The following is an 18,427-nucleotide window of genomic DNA, read 5'->3' as shown; positions in this document are numbered from 1 at the left end:
AAAGAGGTATGTGTGTCATAAAGATTTACCATGGTTTTTCTAACTGTGGGCTAACCAAAAAGTCATGGAGAGCAACAAAGACTAGAAATATGACCACTGGCACTTCTCAGCTGTGATCGTGTAGTGGTTAGTACTCTGCGTTGTGGCCGCAGCAACCCCGGTTCGAATCCGGGTCACAGCAAAAGGTACAGATAAACCAAAAATGCAGTTCTTTGCAGGCTTAGACCTTTCATCCTTAACTTCTTTAAAACTGTCAAACATTCTCTTTGTGGACCAAAAGTACATCCAAGATGCCAGAATTGGGCAGTCTGTGCTACACATGCCTAACATCTTTATTCAGTCTGTTGGGAAACTCTTCCACAACAACATGAAGTACTGGAACTTACATTAAACTGTAATTATTGTGGATACATTCATGAACACTAAACAATGAGTACTTCAATGTGTATTTCCTACCACAAGTCCAAGGGCAGAGTGAGTAATAACGGTTCCCTCACGGCATACATTACACCTGGAGCTGTACAGAAATGCAGTTGTGAGCCCTTACCAAACTTAATAAAAGATTGTTTTTGGAATTTTCTTGTGAAAGATGTATGTGTGTCATAAAGATTTACCATGGTTTTTCTAACTGTGGGCTAACCAAAAAGTCATGGAGAGCAACAAAGACTAGAACTATGACCACTGGCACTTCTCAGCTGTGATCGTATAGTGGTTAGTACTCTGCGTTGTGGCCGCAGCAACCCCGGTTCGAATCCGGGTCACAGCAAAAGGTACAGATAAACCAAAAATGCAGTTCTTTGCAGGCTTAGACCTTTAATCCTTAACTTCTTTAAAACTGTCAAACATTCTCTTTGTGGACCAAAAGTACATCCAAGATGCCAGAATTGGGCAGTCTGTGCTACACATGCCTAACATCTTTATTCAGTCTGTTGGGAAACTCTTCCACAACAACATGAAGTACTGGAACTTACATTAAACTGTAATTATTGTGGATACATTCATGAACACTAAACAATGAGTACTTCAATGTGTATTTCCTACCACAAGTCCAAGGGCAGAGTGAGTAATAACGGTTCCCTCACAGCATACGTTACTCCTGGTGCTGTACAGAAATGCAGTTGTGAGCCCTTACCAAACTTAATAAAAGACAGTTTTTGGAATTTCTCTTGTGAAAGATGTATGTGTGTCATAATGATTTTTCATGGTTTTTCCAACTGTGGTCTAACCAAAAAGTCATGGAGAGCAACAAAGACTAGAACTATGACCACCAGCACGACTCAGCTGTGATCGTATAGTGGTTAGTACTCTGCGTTGTGGCCGCAGCAACCCCGGTTCGAATCCGGGTCACAGCAAAAGGTCCAGATAAACCAAAAATGCAGTTCTTTGCAGGCTTAGACCTTTCATCCTTAACTTCTTTAAAAGTGTCAAACATTCTCTTTGTGGACCAAAAGTACATCCAAGATGCCAGAATTGGGCAGTCTGTGCTACACATGCCTAAAATCTTTATTCAGTCTGTTGGGAAACTATTCCACAACGGCTTGAGGTACTGGAACTTACATTAAACTGTAATTATTGTGCATTCATTCATGTACACTAAACAATGAGTACTTCAATGTGTATTTCCTACCACAAGTCCAAGGGCAGAGTGAGTAATAACGGTTCCCTCACGGCATACGTTACTCCTGGTGCTGTACAGAAATGCAGTTGTGAGCCCTTACCAAACTTAATAAAAGATAGTTTTTGGAATTTTTCTTGTGAAAGATGTATGTGTGTCATAAAGATTTTCCATGGTTTTTCCAACAGTGGTCACACCAAAAAGTCATGGAGAGCAACAAAGACTAGAACTATGACCACTGGCACTTCTCAGCTGTGATCGTATAGTGGTTAGTACTCTGCGTTGTGGCCGCAGCAACCCCGGTTCGAATCCGGGTCACAGCAAAAGGTACAAATAAACCAAAAATGTAGTTCTTTGCAGGCTTAGACCTTTCATCCTTAACTTCATTAATACTGCCAAACACTGTCTTTGAGCACCAAAAGTACATCAAAGATGCCATAATTGGGCAGTCTGTGCTACACATGCCTAACATCTTTATTCAGTCTGTTGGGAAACTCTTCTACAACGGCATGAGGTACTGGAACTTTCATTAAACTGTAATTATTGTGCATTCATTCATGTACACTAAACAATGAGTTCTTCAATGTCTATTTCCTACCACAAGTCCAAGGGCAGAGTGAGTAATAACGGTTCCCTCACAGCATACATTACTCCTGGTGCTGTAAAGAAATGCAGTTTTGAGCCCTTACCAAACTTAATAAAAGATTGTTTTTGGAATTTTCTTGTGAAAGATGTATGTGTGTCATAAAGATTTACCATGGTTTTTCTAACTGTGGGCTAACCAAAAAGTCATGGAGAGCAACAAAGACTAGAACTATGACCACTGGCACTTCTCAGCTGTGATCGTATAGTGGTTAGTACTCTGCGTTGTGGCCGCAGCAACCCCGGTTCGAATCCGGGTCACAGCAAAAGGTACAGATAAACCAAAAATGTAGTTCTTTGCAGGCTTAGACCTTTCATCCTTAACTTCATTAATACTGCCAAACACTGTCTTTGTGCACCAAAAGTACATCAAAGATGCCATAATTGGGCAGTCCGTGCTACACATGCCTAACATCTTTATTCAGTCTGTTGGGAAACTCTTCTACAACGGCATGAGGTACTGGAACTTTCATTGAACTGTAATTATTGTGCATTCATTCATGTACACTAAACAATGAGTTCTTCAATGTCTATTTCCTACCACAAGTCCAAGGGCAGAGTGAGTATTAATGGTTCCCTCACAGCATACGTTACTCCTGGTGCTGTACAGAAATGCAGTTGTGAGCCCTTACCAAACTTAATAAAAGATTGTTTTTGGAATTTTCTTGTGAAATATGTATGTGTCATAAAGATTTTCCATGGTTTTTCCAACAGTGGTCTGACCAAAAAGTCATGGAGAGCAACAAAGACTAGAACTATGACCACTGGCACTTCTCAGCTGTGATCGTATAGTGGTTAGTACTCTGCGTTGTGGCCGCAGCAACCCCGGTTCGAATCCGGGTCACAGCAAAAGGTACAGATAAACCAAAAATGTAGTTCTTTGCAGGCTTAGACCTTAAATCCTTAGCTTCTTTAAAACTGTCAAACATTCTCTTTGTGGACCAAAAGTACATCCAAGATGCCAGAATTGGGCAGTCTGTGCTACACATGCCTAACATCTTTATTCAGTCTGTTGGGAAACTCTTCCACAACGACATGAAGTACTGGAACTTACATTAAACTGTAATTATTGTGGATTCATTCATGAACACTAAACAATGAGTACTTCAATGTGTATTTCCTACTACAAGTCCAAGGGCAGAGTGAGTAATAACGGTTCCCTCACAGCATACGTTACTCCTGGTGCTGTACAGAAATGCAGTTGTGAGCCCTTACCAAACTTAATAAAAGACAGTTTTTGGAATTTTTCTTGTGAAAGATGTATGTGTGTCATAAAGAATTTCCATGGTTTTTCCAACTGTGGTCTAACCAAAAAGTCATGGAGAGCAACAAAGACTAGAACTATGACCACTAGCACTTCTCAGCTGTGATCGTATAGTGGTTAGTACTCTGCGTTGTGGCCGCAGCAACCCCGGTTCGAATCTGGGTCACAGCAAAAGGTACAGATAAAGCAAAAATGTATTTCTTTGCAGGCTTAGACCTTTCATCCTTAACTTCATTAATACTGCCAAACACTGTCTTTGTGCACCAAAAGTACATCAAAGATGCCATAATTGGGCAGTCTGTGCTACACATGCCTAACATGTTTATTCAGTCTGTTGGGAAACTTTTCTACAACGGCATGAGGTACTGGAACTTTCATTAAACTGTAATTATTGTGCATTCATTCATGTACACTTAACAATTAGTACTTCAATGTGTGTTTCCTACCACAAGTCCAAGGGCAGAGTGAGTAATAACGGTTCCCTCACGGCATACATTACTCCTGGTGCTGTACAGAAATGCAGTTGTGAGCCCTTACCAAACTTAATAAAAGATTGTTTTTGGAATTTTCTTGTGAAAGATGTATGTGTGTCATAAAGATTTTCCATGGTTTTTCTAACTGTGGGCTAACCAAAAAGTCATGGAGAGCAACAAAGACTAGAACTATGACCACTGGCACTTCTCAGCTGTGATCGTATAGTGGTTAGTACTCTGCGTTGTGGCCGCAGCAACCCCGGTTCGAATCCGGGTCACAGCAGAAGGTACAGATAAACCGAAAATGCAGTTCTTTGCAGGCTTAGACCTTTCATCCTTACCTTTTTTAAAACTGCCAAACACACTCTTTGTGGAACAAAAGTACATCCAAGATGCCAGAATTGGGCAGTCTGTGCTATAAAGGGCCTAACATCTTTATTCAGTCTGTTGGGAAACTATTCCACAACGGCTTGAGGTACTGGAACTTACATTAAACTGTAATTATTGTGCATTCATTCATGTACACTAAACAATGAGTACTTCAATGTGTATTTCCTACCACAAGTCCAAGGGCAGAGTGAGTAATAACGGTTCCCTCACGGCATACGTTACTCCTGGTGCTGTACAGAAATGCAGTTTTGAGCCCTTACCAAACTTAATAAAAGATTGTTTTTGGAATTTTCTTGTGAAATATGTATGTGTCATAAAGATTTTCCATGGTTTTATAAACAGTGGTCTGACCAAAAAGTCATGGAGAGCAACAAAGACTAGAACTATGACCACTGGCACTTCTCAGCTGTGATCGTATAGTGGTTAGTACTCTGCGTTGTGGCCGCAGCAACCCCGGGTCGAATCCCGGTCACAGCAAAAGGTACAGATAAACCAAAAATGCAGTTCTTTTCAGGCTTAGACCTTTTATCCTTAACTTCTTTAAAACTGTAAAACATTCTCTTTGGGGACCAAAAGTACATCCAAGATGCCATAATTGGGCAGTCTGTGCAACACATGCCTAACATCTTTGTTCAGTCTGTTGGGAAACTTTTCTACAACGGCATGAGGTACTGGAACTTTCATTAAACTGTAATTATTGTGCATTCATTCATGTACACTTAACAATTAGTACTTCAATGTGTGTTTCCTACCACAAGTCCAAGGGCAGAGTGAGTAATAACGGTTCCCTCACGGCATACATTACTCCTGGTGCTGTACAGAAATGCAGTTGTGAGCCCTTACCAAACTTAATAAAAGATTGTTTTTGGAATTTTCTTGTGAAAGATGTATGTGTGTCATAAAGATTTTCCATGGTTTTTCTAACTGTGGGCTAACCAAAAAGTCATGGAGAGCAACAAAGACTAGAACTATGACCACTGGCAGTTCTCAGCTGTGATCGTATAGTGGTTAGTACTCTGCGTTGTGGCCGCAGCAACCCCGGTTCGTATCCGGGTCACAGCAAAAGGTCCAGATAAACCAAAAATGTAGTTCTTTGCAGGCTTAGACCTTTCATCCCTAACTTGTTTAAAACTGCCAAACATTCTCTTTGTGGCCCAAAAGTACATCCAAGATGCCAGAATTGGGCAGTCTGTGCTACACATGCCTAACATCTTTATTCAGTCTGTTGGGAAACTCTTCCACAACGACATGAGGTACTGGAACTTACATTAAACTGTAATTATTGTGCATTCATTCATGTACACTAAACAATGAGTACTTCAATGTGTATTTCCTACTTCAAGTCCAAGGGCAGAGTGAGTATTAATGGTTCCCTCACAGCATACGTTACTGCTGGTGCTGTACAGAAATGCAGTTGTGAGCCCTTACCAAACTAAATAAAAGATAGTCTTTGGAATTTTTCTTTTGAAAGATGTGTGTGTCATAAAGATTTTCCATGGTTTTTCCAACAGTGGTCTGACCAAAAAGTCATGGAGAGCAACAAAGACTAGAATTATTACCGCTGGCACTTGTCAGCTGTGATCGTATAGTGGGTAGTACTCTGCGTTGTGGCCGCAAATGCCCTGGTTCGTATCCGGGTCACAGCAAAAGGTCCAGATAAACCAAAAATGTAGTTCTTTGCAGGCTTAGACCTTTCATCCTTAACTTCATTAAAACTGCCAAACCCTGTCTTTGTGGAACAAAAGTACATCCAAGATGCCAGAATTGGGCAGTCTGTGCTACACATGCCTAACATATTTATTCAGTCTGTTGGGAAACTCTTCCACAATGGCATGAGGTACTGGAACTTACATTAAACTGTAATTATTGTGCATTCATTCATGTACACTAAACAATGAGTACTTCAATGTGTATTTCCTACCACAAGTCCAAGGGCAGAGTGAGTAATAACGGTTCCCTCACGGCATACATTACTCCTGGTGCTGTACAGAAATGCAGTTTTGAGCCCTCAACAAACTTAATAAAAGATTGTTTTTGGAATTTTCTTGTGAAAGATGTATGTGTGTCATAAAGATTTTCCATGGTTTTTCTAACTGTGGGTTAACCAAAAAGTCATGGAGAGCAACAAAGACTAGAACTATGACCACTGGCACGACTCTGCTGTGATCGTATAGTGGTTAGTACTCTGCGTTGTGGCCGCAGCAACCCCGGTTCGAATCCGGGTCACAGCAAAAGGTACAGATAAACCAAAAATGCAGTTCTTTGCAGGCTTAGACCTTTCATCCTTAACTTCTTTAAAACTGTCAAACATTCTCTTTGTGGACCAAAAGTACATCAAAGATGCCAGAATTGGGCACTGTGCTACACATGCCTAACATCTTTATTCAGTCTGTTGGGAAACTTCCACAACGGCATGAGGTACTGGAACTTACATTAAACTGTAATTATTGTGCATTCATTCATGTACACTAAACAATGAGTACTTCAATGTGTATTTTCTACCACAAGTCCAAGGGCAGAGTGAGTAATAATGGTTCCCTCACAGCATACGTTACTCCTGGTGCTGTACAGAAATGCAGTTTTGAGCCCTTACCAAACTTAATAAAAGATTGTTTTTGGAATTTTCTTGTGAAAGATGTATGTGTGTCATAAAGATTTTCCATGGTTTTTCCAACTGTGGTCTAACCAAAAAGTCATGGAGAGCAACAAAGACTAGAACTATGACCACTGGCAGTTCTCAGCTGTGATCGTATAGTGGTTAGTACTCTGCGTTGTGGCCGCAGCAACCCCGGTTCGAATCCGGGTCACAGCAAAAGGTACAGATAAACCAAAAATGTAATTCTTTGCAGGCTTAGACCTTTCATCCTTAACTTCTTTATAACTGCCAAACACTCTCTTTGTGGACCAAAAGTACATCCAAGATGCCAGAATTGGGCAGTCTGTGCTACACATGCCTAACATATTTATTCAGTCTGTTGGGAAACTCTTCTACAACGACATGAGGTACTGGAACTTACATTAAACTAATTATTTTGGGTTCATTCATCTACACTAAACAATGACAACTTCAATGTGTATTTCCTACTACAAGTCCAAGGGCAGAGTGAGTAATAACGGTTCCCTCACGGCATACATTACTCCTGTTGCTGTACAAAAATGCAGTTGTGAGCCCTTACCAAACTTAATAAAAGATAGTCTTTAGAATTTTTCTTGTGAAAGATGTATGTGTGTCATAAAGATTTTCCATGGTTTTTCCAACTGTGGTCTGACCAAAAAGTCATGGAGAGCAACAAAGACTAGAACTATGACCACTGGCACTTCTCAGCTGTGATCGTATAGTGGTTAGTACTCTGCGTTGTGGCCGCAGCAACCCCGGTTCGAATCCGGGTCACAGGAAAAGGTTCAGATAAATCAAAAATGAAATTCCTTGTAAGCTTAGACCTTTCATCCCTAACTTGTTTAAAACTGCCAAACATTCTCTTTGTGGCCCAAAAGTACATCCAAGATGCCAGAATTGGGCAGTCTGTGCTACACATGCCTAACATCTTTATTCAGTCTGTTGGGAAACTCTTCCACAACGACATGAGTTACTGGAACTTACATTAAACTGTAATTATTGTGCATTCATTCATGTACACTAAACAATGAGTACTTCAATGTGTATTTCCTACTACAAGTCCAAGGGCAGAGTGAGTAATAACGGTTCCCTCACAGCATACGTTACTCCTGGTGCTGTATAGAAATGCAGTTGTGAGCCCTTACCAAACTAAATAAAAGATAGTCTTTGGAATTTTTCTTTTGAAAGATGTGTGTGTCATAAAGATTTTCCATGGTTTTTCCAACAGTGGTCTGACCAAAAAGTCATGGAGAGCAACAAAGACTAGAATTATTACCGCTGGCACTTGTCAGCTGTGATCGTATAGTGGGTAGTACTCTGCGTTGTGGCCGCAAATACCCTGGTTCGTATCCGGGTCACAGCAAAAGGTCCAGATAAACCAAAAATGTAGTTCTTTGCAGGCTTAGACCTTTCATCCTTAACTTCATTAAAACTGCCAAACCCTGTCTTTGTGGAACAAAAGTACATCCAAGATGCCAGAATTGGGCAGTCTGTGCTACACATGCCTAACATATTTATTCAGTCTGTTGGGAAACTCTTCCACAATGGCATGAAGTACTGGAACTTACATTAAACTTGTCTTTCAGAGAGCACACTGCCGTCAAGCCAGCCGTCAGTCAGATCTGCGGTGTCAAATGAGCCGCTCCTGAAGTTTCAGTGCTCTCGCATTCTCAGCTTTACGGGAACTGAGCGACCGTGGCTGAAATCCCTTTCCGGTTTTCAAAATAACTTTACAACACTGAAAAGCCAAATGAATGATTAAGGGAAAAAATACACACTCTTCTTATATTAATCAAATGAAGAATGATTATGAAAAAGGCTGAGATAAGTTTAGGTGTGTATGAACATACTCCCAACCATATAGCCCATTCATTTTATTTTAATTGTAAATTTAACTTATTTTTCACATGTGGACATGTTATGATGTAGGATTTTTGAGAATCAGTGCAAACACTTCATAATGAAATATAGAAGTGTAGACTTGATCTAAATGTCCAAAACTGTTTGGTATTTGTCACAACATACCATCTTATGACAAAGATGCCATGTTTGAGACACTGTAGAAAAATACTTTACCATAATCCAGGCCAGTTGCTCCTTTAATTCTCTTCAGGACAATGTTGGCTACTCAGAAAATCATTTCCAGGCACTTTTACTGTAGAAAATTTGAGTTATTTATGTTTGAAATCCTCAATATTTAACATTTTCACAAGTGCTGAGCGTCTTTTTCTGACAAAGATGCTACGTTTGAGACACTGCAGTTTAATATTTTGCCATAATCCAGGCCAACTGTTCCTTTTAGTCTCTTCAGGACTATGTTCGCTACTGAGACTGTCATTTCCAGACACTTTTACTCTAGAAAATTGGAGTTATTCATGTTTGAAATCCCAAGTATTTTATTACTCTGTTGGATACACAAACTGACATTTCCGAAAACAGAGCTGAAGCTTTAACTGTCTCTACCAATCATTCTTGGAGGCTTAATCTTACGTCATCAGTCTGACCAATCAGAAGTGGTTAAACTTTTCACTTCATTTAGCTCAAAAAGTCAAATTTCCCCAAACCCATCCTCAAACACGATCTGAAGGATCTGCTGGTGAGTAGCTTGGTGAAAATTGGTGTGGTGTGTTTGCCTGTCGCTGTCACTGATGTGCCTGTGTTGTCCGCGGACGGCGCCTCAGGGAGAGATAGCCGCGAGCGTGACTGCTGTGCCCCCGAGTGTGGGTGGCTGCGTGCATGCGGAGACACCTCCCGCGCTAGGAGCCCCTGTCAGAGAGAGCTCTGAGAGGCTCAATCAGGGAAAACCACCTTTCTGCCTCCCTCGATATGATCCGTTCTCTCCAGGCAGCGGTGGGTCACGGGATGAGGCCCGACTGAAAGTTCGGCTCGCCCATCTGCAGCTGGAAGCGTAGGAAAAGGCGCAAACCCGCCAGATGCAGCTGGAGATCAAATGGATGGAGATCGAAGCCGAGACAGCTGGCAGGATCAGACAGCTGGAGCTGGAGGCAAAAGCTCACATTCCTGTAAACCCCGGTGACGATACAGACAGACCCTTTTCCGGTTTACCCACTAGCTCACTGGACCTCAGTAAATTGATTTGTGTCGTTCGCGCTTTCATGGAAGCGGAGGTTGGTTCATAATTTCGCATAATTTGAAAGAATCGCTGGTACTTTGAAGTGGCCCCGTGAAATGTGGCCTTTGTTGCTCCACTGCAACTTGAGTGGAAAGGCCCAAGAGGTTGTAGCGTCGCTCCCTTTTGAGGATTTACTAAATTATGATTTGGTTAAAAAGGCTCGTTTGCGGGCATGTGAACTCGTGCCTGAAGCTTTTCGCCAAAGGTTCAGAGACAGCAGAGAAAAAGTCTGTCACAAACTCATGTGGAGTTTGTTCGCGAAAAGAGCATTCTCTTTGATAAATGGTGTTCAGCATCTAAAGCTGATGATTTTGTTTCTCTTTGGGAACTTATGTTGTTGGAAGAGTTCAAACAAAGTTTGCCCGAAGGTTTTGTGGTCTACCTGAATGAGCAGAAGGTTAACTCTGTGACGTCAGCCAGAGTATGTATTAACTCACAAAACCTCCTTCCCTGTGCCAAACAACCACCTGAGAATAAGTCAAGTGCATCCAGAGAAACACGCAAATGTTTTTTACTGTCACAAAACTGGACATGTCATCGCTGACTGCATTCTCCTGCAAAATAAAGCTGAACACGCCCAACAGGGTCCTTGTCCAAAAGGGGTAGGAGTCATCTTAAAGTCAGGTAAAGGTAAAATCAGCGTTTCAATATTCTGCAGCTAAAATCTGGAACAGTCTCTCTGAAGTCGTAAGACAGGCCTCTTCTGTGTTCATGTTCAAATCTAGACTTAAAACATTTCTGTTTAGCCGTGCATATGACTGAAAGGTCCTATCTGCACTTTTCTTTCCTTTCCTTCCTTTATTTTTAAATCAATTTTCAAATTCTTTCTTTTCTTTTAAAGTAAATTTTACGTTGATTATTTCTATGATGTATTGTGATTTTAATGCATTTTTTCTGTTTTGTGAAGCACCTTGAATTTCTTTGTGTACGAATTTTGCTATACAAATAAACTCGCCTTGCCTTAAAAAACATCCAGCCTCCTGCTTTAAACCTGTTCTACTTGAAGGTCTTGTCTCGCTGAGCGGCAAACGCACGGATGAGCGCTCAGTGCGCATTTTGAGGGACACAGGTGGTTCCAGACCTTATTTTGGCTAATGCACTACCGTTTTCAGATCCATCCTCCTGTGGAAATACCTGCATGCTTCGTGGTATCGGCATGGGGTGTTCTCCTTGTCCACCTCAGGTCGAAGTTAATTACAGGTATTTTTCCCATGGCCGTGTAGAGGGATGGAGGGAATGGTGTCTGCTTCCGTGTCCTCTTTGCGTGTTGAAGAAACATAGAGCCACTTTCTATTTTGTGCATAACAGGCAGATTTATTCGCACTGGAAAGATGTAGAACATGCTCCTCGGATCAGAGAGTCCGGCATATACACTGAACATTTCACATGCTCTGCTGCAGAATCACAGACATCGCTGTCAACAGCTTACCGTAAAGCACCTTGTATGAACACATACATAAACATAGTCTCTAACTTTACCATAACACTTTAATCTTAATATCTTAACACCCCCACTTGAACTTAGCTCACTGTGTTACATTTTGATTCACTTTATCAGTTTCACATTAACACATTAAACACCAAACAAATTCTGGGAAAACCCTTGTAATTTCAGCTTTGGTGCTGGCTTCGTTTTTACACTGGCTGTTTTTTTATCAGTTGGACAGTAGTTCAACAGAACTTTACCACTTGTCACGATCTATCTGATGAAATGGTATTTGATATCAGTGTGCTTGCACCTTTGTCTGTTAGCAGGATTTTTAGCCAGAGCTATGGTGCTTTGATTGTCTTCAAACACTTCAGTCTTTGCATAGCTGCATCCATCTAGGCCAGTGAATAACTGCTCTAAATAAATGACTTCTTGTAAAGCTGCTGCAAGAGATATGTATTCTCCTTCACATGTTGAGTGCCACCGTGGGCTGTCTTTTTGTTTTCCAAGAAATGAGTGAGCTTTTCTCACTCAGACTCACACAGTATCCTGAAACACTGTGCCCATCCTTTTCATTGGATGCCCAGTCAGCATCACAATAAACCTGGAGTTTTTGTTAAAGCAGAACTCCTTTTCCTGAGCACCTTTAAGATACCTGAGAACATGTTTAACATTGTTCCAGTATTCTTCTGTAGAATCTCCAAAATGATGAGAGAGTCTGCTCACAATATAACTCAGGTCCGGCCTAGTAGAAGCTGACAAGTAGATTAGGCTTCCTACTGCTTCCCTGTACTTTCTCACATCTGTCATTTTCTTTCCGTTGTCAGAATAGACAAGTTACTGTTCACAAGGGGTCTCCCTTGGTTTGCAGTCTTCCATTCCAAATCTTTCTAAGATTTTATTTATGTATCTTTTCTGCGATGTATCTTTTCTCTATGTATCTTTTCTTTTCACATACTGCTCTGTAAAAGAAATCTACAACCACTTTGGAGATTGTCATTACATTCAGTGTCATGGTCTTGGAGATAAGCTGGTTTCCCTTTGGTTTGAATCGGATTCTTTCTTTGAGCTCTCTCTCGGGGTTTTCCCACACAGAATTGCTCTTCCTCTTCTGGGAGAGTTTCAGGAACCTCCCAGTCAGTGTCAACATTTTTACCTATCTCTTTTTCCATCTCTGTTGGATCATCATCATTTGTTTCTCTTGGAAGCATTCCATCAACACACTCCAAAAAGGGCTCTGTTGTTTGTGTTCCTTTTTCACTTGTAGCCTTATTAATGAATTTTACCAGTCTGTGCTTCTGGATTTTACTCTCATTCGGGCAGTAGACCAGGTAAGCTGGGCTATACTTGTCATTTCCAACAAAAACTCCTTCACTATATCTTGACTCAAACTTCCCTTTTTCTTCTTTGTTAGCCAAACATTTGGAGCCAAATTTATGGATGTTTGCAATATTTGGTTGCTTTCCTGTTAACATCTCATCCGCTGATTTCTTTGTGCGTCTGCTGTAACACCTGTTCCTTATATAAGCTGCTGTCTGCATCGCATAGTTCCAAATCTTACCTGGCAAACTGCTTTCCATCAGTAAACATCTGCTCATTTCCAAAAGAGTACGCCAGCCCCTTTCTGCTTTAACATTTTGATGAGGTGAGTATGGTGCAGACCTTTTGTGTCTGATTCTGTTTTTGGTTAAGTGCCTAAAATCTTGACTTGTGAATTCAGTGCCATCATCAGAACAAATGCACCTTATTTCACCTTGTGGTGCTACATCAGCTATGAACTTTTCAGTTGCACAAACTGGATCACCTTTAGCTTTTAAAAATTACACAAAAATGGTACCTGTGTAGTAGGGGTGTAAGAATAAACCATTCGCCAAAATATCGCGATAGTTCCTTTGGCAATACTTGTATCGATTCAAAATGCTTTAAGGACGATATTTATTTAATTATTTCTGAGCGTCCTTCAGTGTCTGACTCTTGTTGTCCAATTCACCTCCGACCGCTAGTTGGCAGCAGAGAACACAAAGGCTCTTTGAGTAGTAACACGCCACACAAGACAACAGGAAGACTGCAGCCAGAGGCAGCTTGTTTTGTTGTTATGAGACATGAACTACTTCCTTTTTACTTGGGATGGATACCAAACAGAAACTCTGTGCCATGTTGCTGCCAGTAAGATATAAAATTGTGAATTGCTGTGCTTTTTAGCGGCTCAGATAAATACGAGTGAAACACAGCAGCGGCTAAAAGGCTAATGCACTTAGCATTGGCTAAACTGCTATCGGCAAAGGAGTGGGCTAAAGTTCTGCAGAACCTCCAACGTAAATTAGGATTTGTGTATGCATATTCTTGCTTTGTGCGTGCGTAAATTAGGATTTGTGCATAAATTTGGATTTGTGCATGATTTGTTACTCACATAATACTTTTTTGTATAAGTTAAAAAAATATAAAAAGGAAGTAGCGGGTGTTATCGTGTTAGCTTGTATTCACAAGACAGGATGTTGATAGCTCACGCTAAATGATCCTGTATTGGCACAGCAACTGTGCAAACTGGTTTGATCCATGACTGTGTGTGTTTTAATAGTTTAGTAAGATTATTGATGTGACTTTAAACATGTTTAAAAGCAACAGAAAACATTAGTGATTTTTCTAACAGTTGTAAAAGAGATGAAAGTTTACAGATTTATTGTTCTTTTATTATGATAAGTTTATATTTCTAAAAGTGCAATGTCCAGCATTTATAAGCTAAAACAATATGCTAAAGTAACAAAACAAGGAAGTATTTCCTTTGTTTGTGCTGACTACAGAAGTTAAAGTAAATTAAACTTATGTGATTCTTTTTAGTTTTTAATGGAAATGTAATGTATTTAAAAAAACAGAGTAGTTACTGATGTGAGATACTTGTCAGATATTTAATTTAGACTTAATTTAGGGGTCAGATTGTACATTGGACAATTACATGTACTGAATTGAAATTGTAAATGTGTTGAAAGATTTAAAATGAAGTAATTTGGAGAATGAAAGAGTGTCCATGTCGTTTCTGCTCTGAGACTCGTTTTATATTTTTACAGACACAATTCTTTATGTTATTGTGGTCGCCGCACCCGGGACCCGTAACATTAACATCTAAAAATGAAATTGTAAATATGTACATTTGATATTTATATGAAAATCCTTTTGAGATTGTTAAAAATTGCTCAAATTTAAATAATACATGTAAATAATTCCTTTTTGTTCATGCATTTATTAAACAAATTGCAAAAACAACGACGACGTTACATTTTTGAACAATATTTTCAACTTAAGTAAGCTTAACAGACTCTCCTGTCGCTCCTCTTCGTCTCTTCATGGTCTTTCCTACTCCTCTATCCTCTTTCAACAAAACCTTTACCCCAACATGACAACAATTACAGTTTAATGATAAATAAATACGAATCTGATCAAGTATGATCCCTTACTCCGATCATTTAAAAAATGTGTTAATATTTGGTGTAATATCAACAGCGTTTGTTTTTGTAGCTAGGTAGGCGCCTATGCGCAGCGCTTCCGGCGGAACTCAACGCTGCAACAGCGAGCTTGACTGCGCGCGCAGCTTAGCCTTCGACGCAAATTCGCGTTAGCTTTAGCATAACCAAAATGGATGAGCTTCAAAACAATGTAGGTTGTCGATTGAGGAATATAACGTATTACAAATGTAATATTACATATTTACAAATATATTTTACAACAGATACTTGATACTTTTTAATATACCTACATTTTTAAGTCCTCTTTAAATCCTCTTTCTTGCGCAACCGCATTCTGGTATGAACGCAGTGCATTCTGGACAATACTCGCCAATCGAGTGAGCATCGATCCACACTGGTTTTTCGTAGAGACTTCTGGGAAATTTCTAGTGCACACGATTTCTGATCTGTAGATTCAGATACCCCTACAAAATGGCTACCGAACTATATAGTGCACTATATAGGGGTGGTAATTCGGACAGAGGGGTGGTCTTATCACTGGAAAAAGTATCATCTGAGCTTCTTCATCCACTAAATCATCTTCAAATGGACATGCCATGCTGCTTCACTTGTATCTGAAACCAACTAACCTTCAACCAAACCTTCTCCAAACGAAGGGGGTATTCCAGAAAGCATGCTAGCTCCCACGGTAAGTTTGAGGCTAAGGAAGTTGATAACCTCAGCTTTCGGTTTAAGAAATGGAGGTATGTTTCAGGGTATGTCAAGTTGCCATGGCTACTCATGCTCTGAACATAACCTGGTCTGGAGCAGGTTTAGTTGAAGGTTAGTTTGTTTTCAGAGAGGTGAAGGAGCATGGCGTGTACATTTGAAGTTGATTAAGTGGATCAAGAAGCTCAGATAATACTTTTTCCACCATGAGAGGATGATAAGACCATGTTTGGATGTTGCAGATATAAACTTTTTCACTTTGATCTAACTTAATTATTCGTTTCAGTTAGATCATTAAAAATCTTTTTTTTTTTGTTAAGTCAGTTTAAAAATAACATAGTTTTCAGACATTTATTTTACTTTCATTCAAACCATTCAATTAAGTAGGTGTAACTTTGGTGCTGCACCGCAAGATATTGTGGGATGCCATTCCAATGAGTTATATCGCTAGAGGAGACACCTCCACTTTGGAAGCCTGGCCGAGGGTGGCAGAGCGCAACGCCATCTTGCCTTTGTTGGCATCTAAGTAGCTTTTAGATAATTTATATATATTCATATTTCTATATATTTATACATACAAATAAATATATTATATATATATAATTTTTATATAAATATACATTATTAGTTGCTGTTAAATAAGAGAAAGCTCAAACTTTAATAAAAAAAGGCATTGTTGCCGGACTTCTTATAAATAAATAAAAATTACAAAGAATTTGTAAAAATAATTTTTAGAAATTTCGAAGTTTTAGATCTTTTTGACATGTAATTTAAATTATTTAGAAAAGCCCAACAATAAGTCAATAATAATAACAAATACTAACAATATATAAATAATAAGTCAATAATACTTAATAACAACATATAAATAAGTCAATAATAATGATGAATTAAAAATAAATAATAAATCAATAGTAAGTCAATAATAATATTAAATTACAACAACAGATCAATAATAGGCCGATAATAATAAATGATAATAATACATCCATAATAAGTCCACAAGTCAGCAACAGATTTTTCCCTTTAAAAAAACAAAAACAAAGAAAAACAATAGATTTACCCTACTGATTCATGTGAGTCATCAATGTTACTCAGATGGTATGGTGCTGGGTTTCAAGCAAACAGTCTAGCCAGTCTTATCAAAATGTGTTTCCACAAATGTTTTTAACATAGCCAGACTGTATTACTAGTTGGTACCACAGTGATCCATCTGGGTTTGCTCTTTTGATAGCTAAGGCCCACTTTCTCCTTAAGTCTGAATCCATTGGAAACCTGCAAGAAAAGTTCAGTCACTGAGTCAGAAATTTATAAATATATATTACTATAATAGCCTATTCTTAGTTTAAAGTTTACATTTATGTTGACAGCAAATTATACGTACATCATGCCTACATGTTAATAATAGCCCTGCAGCATCATGCATGTCAACATGTGTACGATTAATGAAGCCCCTGCAGCATTAAAAGGAAAGAATTATAGTCCTTACCTGTCAAATGTTGTGCTTTCGTGGACTCATTTCTCTGATTTTGGAAGGTGAAACCCGCACAATGAACTGGCATTTTGCAAAAAATGTTTTCACATGCATGCACTGCAGCAGTGACTTGACCTCACCAAGATGGCGGTGCTCCCCTCCCATGAGGAATCACGTGATTTCTCCTCTAGCGATGCAACTCATTGTACCATTCCCTTTGCCTGTCTGGATGGATTTAGGTTTAAGTGTGGCTTTTTGACCAAATGTGTTTAGCTGTTTTACTGTGTTTTGCTGAGTTATTTTGTCCTACTATGCTTAAGTCTCTGCACCATGAGTGAGAGGATGATGAGTTTATATAGCACCCCTACGGTCAATTGCTGTAATGACAATGTTGGAAAGTACCTAAATTAATGTATGCACTCAGTGCATATTGTTTCATTCTTTTTATTGTTATAAAATGAGCATATCTGCCGGCTCACACTTAGACATATGAGAGTTCAAGAATTATAATTCATTAAGATGGAAAAATATTAATTAAATTGGAGTAATATGACATTTAGTTAAATAAATATGTAAATTTGAGTTGGATAAACAATATTGATTTTTATAGACGTAAGAAATTAGGCTGAATAAATTTAACTCAATTACTTGTTACTAATAGAAGGAGCCAGTTTAGCTCGTGCTGGTTTGCGGTGCTTTCCGTCTGTGAAACCAGGGTTCATATCCAGGCTGCTCCATGTTCCCTTCTCTACTTCTGTGCCAGTCCCAAGCCCAGTTGCCTTGAGAAGGTTGCATCAGGAAGGGCATCCGGCATAAAACATTGCAAAGTTTACCATGTGACTCATTTGCTGTGGCAACCCCTGATGGGAAAAGCCAAAAGAAGAAGACTTGTTCATTTACTTCACTTAAATGAAGTAATTCATTTAAGGTGGCAACATTTGATAAGATATATATATATATATATACCACCCTTGTATATATATAACCCTTGTTTTTCGCGGGGGTTACGTTCCAAATAGAACCCGTGATAGGCAAAATCCGTGAAGTAGAAACCTTTTTTTTTTTTAACAATTATTATACAAGTAAATTCTCTATTATACATTGAAAAGAAAGAACAAACCGTTTTACAGGCTCAAGCATTTGTTTCACAAATAAAAGTACTTTAAAAACGTTTTTTCAACAAATATCTTCTGTACTGTTCTGTCAAATAATAATAAAGCC

At 39.2% G+C, this 18,427-nt stretch overlaps 9 non-coding genes across 9 annotated transcripts; all 9 read left to right on the top strand.

The window, feature by feature from the left end:
- Positions 1-109: 109 nt before the first annotated feature.
- trnah-gug (transfer RNA histidin (anticodon GUG)) lies at positions 110-181 on the top strand. Its single transcript has one exon. It is a non-coding gene; the product is annotated as a tRNA-His (tRNA).
- Positions 182-694: 513 nt separating this feature from the next.
- trnah-gug (transfer RNA histidin (anticodon GUG)) lies at positions 695-766 on the top strand. The gene has a single exon. It is a non-coding gene; the product is annotated as a tRNA-His (tRNA).
- Positions 767-1,280: 514 nt separating this feature from the next.
- Positions 1,281-1,352, top strand: trnah-gug (transfer RNA histidin (anticodon GUG)). Its single transcript has one exon. It is a non-coding gene; the product is annotated as a tRNA-His (tRNA).
- Positions 1,353-1,866: 514 nt separating this feature from the next.
- trnah-gug (transfer RNA histidin (anticodon GUG)) lies at positions 1,867-1,938 on the top strand. The gene has a single exon. It is a non-coding gene; the product is annotated as a tRNA-His (tRNA).
- Positions 1,939-2,451: 513 nt separating this feature from the next.
- trnah-gug (transfer RNA histidin (anticodon GUG)) lies at positions 2,452-2,523 on the top strand. Its single transcript has one exon. It is a non-coding gene; the product is annotated as a tRNA-His (tRNA).
- Positions 2,524-3,034: 511 nt separating this feature from the next.
- On the top strand, positions 3,035-3,106 carry trnah-gug (transfer RNA histidin (anticodon GUG)). The gene has a single exon. It is a non-coding gene; the product is annotated as a tRNA-His (tRNA).
- A 1,099-nt stretch (positions 3,107-4,205) lies between these two features.
- On the top strand, positions 4,206-4,277 carry trnah-gug (transfer RNA histidin (anticodon GUG)). Its single transcript has one exon. It is a non-coding gene; the product is annotated as a tRNA-His (tRNA).
- Positions 4,278-6,543: 2,266 nt separating this feature from the next.
- trnah-gug (transfer RNA histidin (anticodon GUG)) lies at positions 6,544-6,615 on the top strand. The gene has a single exon. It is a non-coding gene; the product is annotated as a tRNA-His (tRNA).
- A 509-nt stretch (positions 6,616-7,124) lies between these two features.
- Positions 7,125-7,196, top strand: trnah-gug (transfer RNA histidin (anticodon GUG)). The gene has a single exon. It is a non-coding gene; the product is annotated as a tRNA-His (tRNA).
- Positions 7,197-18,427: the final 11,231 nt, after the last annotated feature.

The sequence above is a fragment of the Oryzias latipes genome, chromosome 2 (genome assembly GCF_053564925.1).
Source record: "Oryzias latipes strain Hd-rR chromosome 2, Olatipes_Hd-rR_3.1".
Taxonomy (NCBI): Eukaryota; Metazoa; Chordata; class Actinopteri; order Beloniformes; family Adrianichthyidae; genus Oryzias; species Oryzias latipes.
Note: the sequence above shows the minus strand (reverse complement) of the source record. Positions and strands in the feature narration are given on the sequence as shown.